This window comes from Nyctereutes procyonoides, unplaced genomic scaffold, assembly GCF_905146905.1.
Source record: "Nyctereutes procyonoides isolate TBG_1078 unplaced genomic scaffold, NYPRO_anot_genome, whole genome shotgun sequence".
Taxonomy (NCBI): Eukaryota; Metazoa; Chordata; class Mammalia; order Carnivora; family Canidae; genus Nyctereutes; species Nyctereutes procyonoides.
In genome coordinates, this window is record NW_026575128.1 from 15,383,312 (window position 1) to 15,392,087 (window position 8,776).

An 8,776-nucleotide genomic window follows, 5' to 3' on the forward strand; every position below is an offset into this window, starting at 1 on the left:
CTGGGAAATGCCAGGCCTTGGCCATGAGCTCTGCCCCCTGGGGCTGTGCAACCCAAGGCCTATCTCCCAGTAACTCTGAGTCTGACCACCCCCCCCCCCCAGCTGAGCCTCCTGGGCAGCCCTCATCTTTTGGCTCTCCAATACCTGTGCCTTGGGTGGTCCATGGGAAACACACCTCCCTCTTCCAGCAGCCTCTTGCCCAGGGAGCTGGAAGGGGAGTAGCCCCAGAGGCCACCACTTCCATCAGCTCTGTTCTTCCCAGCAAGCTCCTGCCCTCTTGTAAAGCCTGCTCCCTCCGAGGAAAGCATTCCCCCCACCCCGTTTTTTTTTTAATTTTAAGATTTTATTTATTCATGAGAGACAGAGAGAGAGGCAGAGACACAGGCAGAGGGAGAAGCAGAGGGAGAAACAGGCTCCATGCAGGGAGCCTGACATGGGACTTGATCCCGGGTCTTCAGGATCAGGCCCTGGGCTGAAGGCAGCGCTAAACCGCTGAGCCACCCGGGCTGCCCAGCATTACCCCTCTGTTCTCGGGGAAGAGCCTGGCCAGCATGCACCTGCTGGAAGTAGTGTTTCTGTATCTGGTACTAACCACTTAAGTCTGGTCCCTTTTTTACCAAACTGGGCTCACACTGTATATTTTGTAGCTCGCTTTTCATGCATTCATTCAGTAAATGCATCAAACAGGTATGCCAGGCACTATTCTGGGTATAATGGGGAAAATATTAGCTAAGCAGATTATTTTATTTGGAATTTATAATTGGAGAGAAACAGTATATTAAATGATTACATAAACAACATTTAATAACATTTATGTAAGGGCTCCAAAAAAGTAGTGAAGGATAATTGTTAGAAGACAGAGGAAGGTGATACCACCCAGGGGGGGCTCAGTGGAATGCTGAATTCTTAGGGACAATAACCGCGCACAACATCCAGCCAAGGAGCATGTTGAGTCCTGTGTTACTGGACTATGAAGAGAAGAGAAGAGATTCCAACTTTATAGGCTTTTACATGGACCAGCCACGAGGGTGTCAAGCAAGGGAGTGACATGATTAGATTTGCCTTTGGCATCTGTGTAGAAAATGAGGAGAGACTAGAAGCAGGGAGTAATCCAGGCAGGAAGTGATGGTCACTGGGACAAAGAGGCTAGTCATTGTAACTACTATTTTTATTGGCTGCATTTTATAACATTTTAAGAAATTTTCATAACTTCTGCTCATTTAAAACCCTCTACTGGGGCGCCTGGCTGGCTCAGTCTGTAGAGAAAGCAAGTCTTGATCTTAGGGTCAGGAGCCACATTGGGCACAGAGCTTACTTAAAAAAAAAAAAAAGCCGCCTCTATAGATGGATGTTAAGGTTGTCTACAAATCTTTTATGTTGAAAAGTATAAATATTATAATAAACACCCTCATGCATATATCCTTTCATACCTATTTGATTATTTCCTTAGAATAACATCCTAAACACACCGTCAAACTGCCAAATTCCTAGTATGTATACCTATTTTACTCCTTTTAGTATATTTCTTAAACTTTACCAATCTTAGGCACTAACACTTAAAAATATATTTTTTAAAATATTTTATTTATTTATTCATGATAGATGTAGAAAGAGAGAGAGAGGGGCAGAGACACAGGCAGAGGGAGAAGCAGGCTCCATGCCAAAGGCAAGTGCTAAACTGCTGAGCCACCCAGGGATCCCCCACTTAAAAATATTTTTGAGGGCACCTGGTCATCTGCCTTTGGCTCAGGTCATGATCCCAGGGATCGAACCCCAAGTTCAGCTCCCTGCTTAGTGGGAAGACTGCTTCTACCTCTCCCTCTGCTGAATTCTTAGGGAGCTTGCGCTTTCTCGCTATCTCTCTGCCAAATAAATAATCTTTAAAATATTTTTTTTATAATGTAATATGCTGAATGAGACATCTGGGTGGCTCAGCGGTTAAGCGTATCTGCCTTTGGCTCAGGGCGTGATCCTGGAGTCCCAGGATCGAGTCCCACATCGGGCTCCTGCATGTTTCTCCCTCTGCCTGTGTCTCTGCTTCTCTTTCTGTGTCTCATGAATAAATAAAATCTTTTTAAAAAATTTAACATGCTGAAAGTGATAGGATCGTTATTTTAATATGCACTGCTTTGATTGTTTACTATACTGAGCAATTGTTTTTCTTTATGAAATGCCCTTTTTGTATTTTTGTCTATTGGTTTTGTTACACTTTTCTTATTGATATATAATAATCTTTGTACAGTACTAAAGTAATGAGCACAGGAAGGCACTGTGCTAACTGCTGTACATCTATTATCTTGTTTTATCTTAACAACTCTATGAAGTAAATACTTGTATAGTCCCTATTTCCAGATGAGAAACCTAGAGCAAAGATGAATTAAGTAACTTGCCCAGCGTCACATAAGTAGTAATGAAGCTAGGATTTGGATGGTGGTCTGCCCATGCCAAAGCCCACTGGTAACTAAGGTAACTAAATTTTGTACATTAATACCTTTGTCATGTCAGGTGTTGCAATAGCTTGGTTTTCCCAGTTACTTTGCCATTTAATTTCATGTCTGTTCTTTCCTAATGTACAAAATTCTAAATTTTTTTAATGAATTCAAAATCCTTATAGGAGAAACCATATATTGGATAAATACCAAAAGAAGGCCATATCGTATACTTGTTAAGAGCATGTTCTGTAGAGTTAGCTTGCCTGTATTCATATCCTGGTTTTTCCACGTAGTAGCTGCTGACCATGGCCAAGCTTCCTCAGCTTCCTTTTCTGAAGCACTTATCTCTTTACCATTGATTTGAAATGATATCTTTTCACATACTTATCATAATTTTCTGCTACATTCTTATATATAAGAAATCCTCAGAAAATTAAAGACAGAAATCTTCATTTTTCACAGTACTGCCAGAACGTAAAAATGACACTGGGAGTTGAAACCAAGCAGAGATCTTAATTGTCAATGGGAAAAATTACCATTGTTCTGTGAAGTTTAAAATTTTTTGTCAAAGCATTAAAAACTTTCTTACTGTCAGTTATAAATGTATAGGGAAATGAAAACATGGTAAAACTAATATTTAGTGCATTGTAATCTAAAGCATTTAGAGAACTTGAGAATTAAATTATTTTCTTTGCAAAAAAACATATCCAGTGTAATTTGAAATGCTTGCCTCTTTTCCCTCAAGATTTATTTATTTATTTGTTGGTTGGTTTGTTTGTTTATAGCTTGAGCAGAGGGAGGGGTAGGGGGAGAGTGAGAATGAATCTCAATTAGACTCCATGCTCAGCACAGAGCCTGACCTGGGGCTCAATGCAGGGCTTGATCACACAACCCTGAGATGATGACCTGAACCAAAATCAAGAGTTGGACATTTAATTGACTGAGTCAACCAAGCATCCCACCTCTTTTTTCTTATAATGTGTAACAAGTATCTTCACTAAGCCTTGATGATTTGTCATACGCCTTTTCGCATTTGGATCAGCTTCCAACATTCTATTATTTGTATGTACGATCTCATGAAATATCTCTAAGCATTCCATGATTGCAAAGTGGTTTTTTGCTGGCATCAGTTCCCCTGGGATATCTTCATTCCTTTTGTCACAACCACTTTCCTCCTTTGTGTAGATGAAGTAGCCTTCACTAAATTCCTCTGGCTGCGTATCTGTACATGATGGCAGGGTTAACATTTCCATGATTAGCTCTTTCTTCTCTAACTCCACTTATGTTCGATTTGAATTTCGTTTCCAGCCCTACCATTTTTCATTCTTTGCTGCACTTTCATTTTGTTGGCCAAATCTGTTATCTTTTTTTTTTCTAATGTCATGTGGGTTTATCACGAGAAGACAAGGAAGCAACACAACTACATTCTTGCTGTCTGTGTATGAACTGAATACACAGTGCACAGTGTAGTAGTTATCAACATACTGAAAGAAATGACATGATTGTTTCACTGCTCATGATGCACATTCAAAAAAGTTGATTCTGACAATTTCTTACAGTATTCTCATTGCTTTTACGGTGGAAAGAATTTTTGGAGGGCCCTTCTCCACCATTTTTACTGATTTCACTAGTTCATTTTGTATTTGCTTATAAATATATTACAGAGAAATTTATAGAGATTTAAGTGATACACAAGTCTCAAATTTCAGTAACCTCCATAAAACTCTAAAACCAATGTGGTGTTCTCCTTCTCCTGTCTTGCCTCCCTGCCTAACTTTTTCTTATTCCCAAAGTACTTAGTACCCTTTAATATGCTGTACAGTTTACTCATTATTTTAATTTATTTATAATGTATGCTGCCTCTGCCTGTTGGGATGAGGGCTGGATCCTTTTTTTGTTCACTAATATACCTTATGTATATATATCCTGGCATGTAATAGTCATTCAGTAAATATCTAGTCAACAAATAAACTGTGGCCCATAAACCATACTTTCCAATTTAAAAACAGGGAAAATCAGCCATTTGAAAAGTCTTGTTTTCAGTAAAGGAGGAAAAAAAATGACCAAATTGATTAAATCACTTATTTTTTTTAATTGACCCATCCCTTTGTTTGTTTAAAGTAGGGCCCACCATGGAGCCCAATATGGGGCTTTAACTTACAGCCCTGAGATCAAGACCTGAGCTGAGATCAAGAGTTGGACACTTGGGAGGCCTGGGTGGCTCAGCTGTTTAAGCCTCTGCCTTCAGCTCAGGTCATGATCCCAGGGTCCTGGGATTGAACTTCTGCCTGGAGCCCCATGTCTGGCTCCCTGCTCAGCAGGGAGTCTGCTTCTTCCCCCCCTGCTTTTACGCTCTTGCTCGCTCTCACACTTTCTCTCTCCCTCTCAAATAAATAAATAAATAAATAAAATCTTTAAAAAAAGAAAGAGTCGGACACTTAACTGAGTCACCCAGATGCCCCCTGACCCATCAGTATAAAGCATAAATGTCTGAATTCAGACCTTTAAAACTACCAACACACTGAGGGGGGCACTTGACGGGATGAGCACTGGGTGTTATTCTGTATGTTGGTAAATTGAACACCAGTAAAAAATTAATTTATTAAAAAAAATAAAAATAAAAAAATAAAACTACCAACAATGAAAATTCTGTGTGCATGGAAAGGAACTAATGAAGTCCCAATTAATGAAGTTCCTTTCAAAGCTTTTTATAGAAACACTATAGCATCATCTGCTCTCAAACTTACTATGAATCTATTAGGCAACTGGTGGGCTTATGAACAAAAATAAAACACAAATATTTTAGGACCTGCCACTGATTGCCAAAGTAGAGTTTCTCCTTTCATTTTTATCTTTCACTCAGTACTCTAAAAATAATAATTTCCTGCCCCACTGACAAGTCTACAGCCAAATGGAGTAGATGAATATTATGATGTGGCCAGCAAATTCCCAAAGAGAGAGCTCTTGCAGACCGTGGGAAGACTATTTCTGAGCCAAGGCCCAACTTTTGAAAGGTTTCTTTTGTCTCCCACAGTTCAAAGAGAACTTTAGAGCTTGACCTTCTTAAACTAGTCCCCACCACATATAAAAACATGCAATATAAATATCCCTTGGGGAAGAAATGTGAACAGGAAACAAACATTATAGGGAACAGCCTGTATCCAATACACATTTATTAAGTACTTCCCCTGTAATTAATAAATAAAAATAATAAGCATGAGGCTAGGCATAAGAGATGATAATATAGATTGACTTAGTGAGAAGGAATGTTCAAGAAAATAGATGTTGTCAGTGACCTGGGCCCTCAGCTATGTTTTTCCACTACCAAATAGGAGGTCAAGGTAAATTTTATCAGAATATTTAATTTATTCAATATTATTTACTCAGCATGTCCCAGATCCTGTCCTAGGACCTGGGGAGAGAGGAGCAAATAACGTATAGTCTTTGTCCTCCAAGAGCTCCCAGTGTGATGGAGAAAACATGAAAAAAGGTATGAAAATCCTTCATGATGAGTACCATAATGTAAATACTAGAAGCAGTGAGAGCCACAAAGAAGGAATCCATGAGGCAGCAGTTCTTCAAGTATGTTCTATGGACCTCTGGGAATCCTCAAGACCCTTTCAAGGTATCTGTTAGGTCAAAATTATTTTCATAATGATACTAAAATATTATTTGCCTTTCATTGTATTGATATTTGCCTAAATGATGCAAGAGCAATGGTGGCTAAAATTGCTGGTGCTTTGGCATGAATCAAAACTGTATTGATAGGCATTGTCTTCTTCACTGTCACACATGCGCAATAAAAATTAAAAAGAAAAATAAAAAAAAAATAAAAAAGAAAAAAAAATAAAAAGAAAAATAAAATAATAATAAAGCAAAGTAAGTTTCACTTACTTTGGGGGTGCCTGGATGGCTCAGATGGTTAAGAGGCTAGCTCTTGGTTTCACCTCAGGTCATGATTTCAGGGTCCATGTTGTGTTGGGCCCTGTACTCAGTGGAAGTTCAGTTGGTATTTTCATTTTTTCACCTCTCTCCCTCCACCCTCTACTCGCATTCTGTCTCTAAAAGAAATACATCTTTAAAAAAAAAAAACCAAGAATGTCTTTGATGAATCAGTAACATAATTTTATTAAATCTTGGTCCTTGAGTACACACAAAATACTAAAATTAATGAAGTAAGCCACTTGCTTCAAGGAAAATCACTAAAAGTATTTGTTGCCAATGATAATATTTGAGCTTTCAAGAGAAAATCAGAAGTTTGGAAAACTTGTATCTGTCATCATAAGCTTGCCAGGTTTCCAATATTTAAAGGACTTTTCTCATAAGATTGGTGGTAATATTAGCAAATGTAATTTTTAAAATATAATGAGTCAAAAAAATAAAATAAAATATAATGAGTCAACATTTGGGAGGATATTTTACAAGTGATCAATGCATCGAGTTGTAAAGTCATGCGTGGGTAAGATGTTCATTTGAAGTGCAAGTATTAGGGATGTCTGTGTGGCTCAGTGGTTGAGTGTCTGCCTTTGGCTCGGGGCATGATCCTGAGGTCCTGGGATTGAGTCCCGCATCAGGCTCCCTGCGAGGCCTATGTCTTTGCCTCTCTGTGTACCTCTCATGAATAAATAAATAAAGCCTTTAAAAAAAAAGTATTAGAGTACAAATGCTCATTGATTTAATGATTCTACCTTGCAACAAATCTTTAACAAATTGCCACTTATTGAGTTTTTGTGTAGTACCAAAGAATATTATCTACAACTAAAAAATATCTCTCCCTTTTCCAACTGTACCTGTGTGAGGTCAGGTTTTATCATAGAATTCACCCAAAACAATATATTTCAACTGATGGGAAAATACAACTGTTTTCTACTAAGCCAGACATTAAAGAGATCTGCAAAAAAGATGAAACCATGGCATTCTTCTAATTTTTTTGTTTGAAAACATATATTTTCATAAAAATGGTATTTGTGTTAACATTTAATGGTTTTATTTTTGTTTTGAAAATGAATTACTATTTAATTTCACAGGTTGAGGGGCACCTGGGTGGCTCAGTTGGTTGGGCATCTGCCTTGGGCTCAGGTCATGATCCCAGGGCCTCGGATCCAGCCCCACATTGGGCTCTTTGCTCAACGAGGAATCTGCATCTCCTTCTCCCTCTGCCTGTTGCTCCCCCTGTTTGTGCTCTGTGTCTCTAAAAAGAAATAAAATCTTTTAAAAAATTACTCAGTAGTTTTTATAAATATCAATAGATATAATCCATATAAACAAAAGTTCTTTGGGATATCCAATAATCCTTTTTAAAGATTTTATTTTTAGGGACGCCTGGGTGGTTCAACGGTTAAGCCTCTGCCTTCAGCCCAGGGTGTGTCCTGGAGACCTGAGATCGAGTTCCCCGTCGGGCTCCCTGCATGGAGCCTGCTTCTCCCTCTTCCTGTGTCTCTGCCTCTCTCTCTCTCTCATGAATAAATAAATAATCTTTAAAAAAAAATAAATAAAAGTTTAAAAAAAAAAAGACCCAAGTGATCAGAATCCTCCACCCTCTCCTATTGTCTCTTTTGACCTTTGCCATCATTCACTTTCCGCCGACTTACTTCCCTTCAGGGATATTCGTCTCTCCACTGAACATGCAGGCTGTCTTCAGGGCCTTTGCACCTGCTAGCTAGTCTAGCTGGAAGGCTCTTACCCCAGATACCCAACTAAGTCTCATCAAGCCACTCTTTTTTTTTTTTTTTAAGATGTTACTTATTTTTTCATGAAAGACACACACACAGAGCGAGGCAGAGACAAAGGCAGAGGGAGAAGCAGGCTCCATGCAGGGACTCCAGGATCAGGCCCTGGGCTGAAGGCGGCGCTAAACCGCTGAGCCACCCAGGCTGCCCTCATCAAGCCCCTGTTCGGTGTCGCTGTCTCAATGAGGTCTTCACTGACACCCTTCCTCCCCAAATTTTGACGGTTATAGGTGATTGTTTTCCATATGATAAGAGTCTGGCTCAGAAAGCCGAGGTGAGTCTCTACATTAGACACCGCAGACCTAGAAAGCCTCGGCAATCCCTGGCCTGCAAAGGCTCTTGGACACTTCTCCCCTGGCCGGCCCGAGACTGTGGCTCCCACGAGCTCTCCTTTCACAGAGTGGAGGTCGGGGCCAGGGCGTAGAGTGAGAACTTCTTGATGACTTGTTGCAATGTGGACTCCAGGCGCCCAGCTCCAGGAAGGACACTCAATGGGCGGTGACGATTTGTGAATGAAGGAAAGGGAGCGGGCCCCTCCGCCTCCTCCGCCCGGGCGCAATCTATCGCTCCGCGCTCGTCCCTTCGCCGCCGCCCTGCCCCGTGCGTCCCATCGAC